Source organism: Hipposideros armiger, unplaced genomic scaffold (assembly GCF_001890085.2).
Source record: "Hipposideros armiger isolate ML-2016 unplaced genomic scaffold, ASM189008v1 scaffold_1192, whole genome shotgun sequence".
Classification (NCBI taxonomy): domain Eukaryota; kingdom Metazoa; phylum Chordata; class Mammalia; order Chiroptera; family Hipposideridae; genus Hipposideros; species Hipposideros armiger.
Genome location: NW_017732542.1, coordinates 354,481 through 356,832, shown reverse-complemented (window position 1 = coordinate 356,832; position 2,352 = coordinate 354,481). Strand labels below are relative to the sequence as shown.

Sequence of the window (2,352 nt, the reverse complement as noted above, 5' to 3'; positions counted from 1 at the left end):
AGGAAATGTTCTATCTAGACTCTGTATTCTGTACTTTTTTTTGGCTCCAAACCTAGAATTGGCCATTTCTCTGAAGTTCCATGTTCAAAGTGGGAAATGATGGTCATTGTTACTAAGCTGATCATTTTCCCCTGGTTCTTTCAGTAGATAGTTAGGAAACATTTTCTTAAGGCAGAAATACACCAGCAGTTCATACCCATACTTCCAATACAAATTTAGGACTAAAGAGTTTTCTCCTAACCTGTTTGATAATACATTTGTATCTTCTATCTCCCATGCTGAGACAATTTCAGTGCCACCAAAAATAATAGAATGTGATACAATCCTTTGCTTTCTTCCATGATAACAGTCTCAGAACAATGGCAGGAGAAATCAAAATTTCTGTTATGGCTCCACAACGGCAAGCAAGCGATTCCGCAGCCCCTGTGCTCTTCAAGCTCACATTAGAGGATTCCGGTGTGCCTGTTTCAGGTCCCCCCGCCTGACACTCTGCTTTTCACTGTTTTTCCTCTCTGGCTTCATACGCATCTTATGGGGACTTTTATTCCTAAATCTTGCCTAAACTCCGTAGGCTTAACCTACTGGCCTCAAAAGTATTGGGCAGTTGTATTGCCTGTCTACCTCCACATTACTATAGTAATCGGGTATGTACTCTTATTTGGAATACACATGAGTTCCTCTCCAATCAGCTCCACTCATACAATCACAGATAATTATGCTAAAATCAAGAGCAGAAAGTAATATCAAGAAGAAGCCATCCCAGTATTAAGAGCTATTCCTATTAGTAAACCAAATGTTCGTTCTTGCAGCCAAAGAACACCAAAAACGGAATTGTATGTAGACTAATATCAAACATTATGTTTTTCACATAATAGTATTTTTTTTTTGGTTCCCAAGTTTTACTCAAGAACTCATACAAAACATTCCAGAGAAATGAGTTTTATCCTCATCTTCTACCTCCTCTTCATCTTGATTAATCTGCAAGTAATACAATTTGTAACTCTCCTTTGTTGTTAGCAGCTACTCACAACCGATCATGTAGATTGTTCTTCAATACTTTTTGGTGAGATATTTCAAATACCTGTTGGGAAAAGGCACCTCAGAAGTTACAGTGATCTTGTTCTTGCTCCGTTCAATGGTTACAACCCCTCCACTGAGATTCCCAGCTTTTCCATTCATTTTGATTTGTTCTTGAAGAAACTGCTCAAAATTGGCAGCTCCATGATTCCATCTTCTACTCAGTGGGTGGAATCAAGGGTAAACTTCAGAAACTGCTTTTTTTTTGCCCCCCTTCCCCTTGCCACAAGCTTTTTCACAGGCACCATAGCAGCAATGGAGGCAGAAAGCTTCACATAATAATTTTGACCATAATTATTTTGACTTATTAATATCCAGTATTGAAATATTTAAAAAATGGAAGTTGAACTTCTCTTAAATTCCATTAATATTGTAAATGTTCTTAAATGTTAGTTATTAATGGACAGAATATATACAATAATGTGTTACCATAAAAATCTGTTATGGCCATTTTGAATTTGAGATGTCCATTGGACATCCAAATGGAATTATCAAGAAGGAATTGTATGTATAGGCTTAGACATCAGGGAAGATGTTGGAGTTGGAAATATACATTTGGAAGGCATCAGCATATAGACAGTAGTTGGAAGAACTGATATCTTTACATTACTGAGTCTTCCTATCCATGAACATGGAATAGCTCTCCATTTATTTAGATTTTCTTTGATTTCTTTCAGATGCAGTTTTCCTCATATAGGTTTCATACATATTTTGTTAGATTTATACCTCAACTTTTTTTTGGAGGGGTACTAATGGAAATAGTGTTGTATTTTTAATTTCAAATTTCAGTTGCTCACTGCTGGTATATAGGAAAGCAACTGACTTTGGAAGATTGGTCTTGTAACCTGTAGCTTGCTATATTGCTTATGGGTTTCAGGAGTTTTGTTTTTTTGTGTATTCTTTAGGATTTTCTACATATACAGTCATGTCGTCTGCAAACAAAGACATTATTTCTTCTTTCCCAATCTGTATACCTTTTGTTTCCTTTACTTGTCCTATTGCATTAGCTAGAAATTGCAGTATGTGTTGAATAGGAGTGGAGGGGGTATCTTATTCCTTATTCCTGATCTTAGAGAGAAAGCATCTAGTTTCTGATCATTATGGTGGTTGGCTGTAAGGTTTTATGCATGTTCCTTATCAAATTGCAGAAGTCCCATTCTGTTCCTAGTTTGCTGAGGGTTTTTATCATGAATGGGTGTTGGATTTTGTCAAATGCTTTTTCAACATTTGATATGATTTTTCTTCTTTAGCCTGTTGATGTGATGTATTACATTG

The 2,352-nt window shown here is 36.2% G+C and overlaps 1 pseudogene; it reads right to left on the bottom strand.

Annotated features, from left to right (window-relative positions):
* Positions 1-791: 791 nt before the first annotated feature.
* LOC109376768 (60S ribosomal protein L22 pseudogene) lies at positions 792-1,394 on the bottom strand (annotated as a pseudogene).
* Between the last annotated feature and the right edge of the window lie 958 nt (positions 1,395-2,352).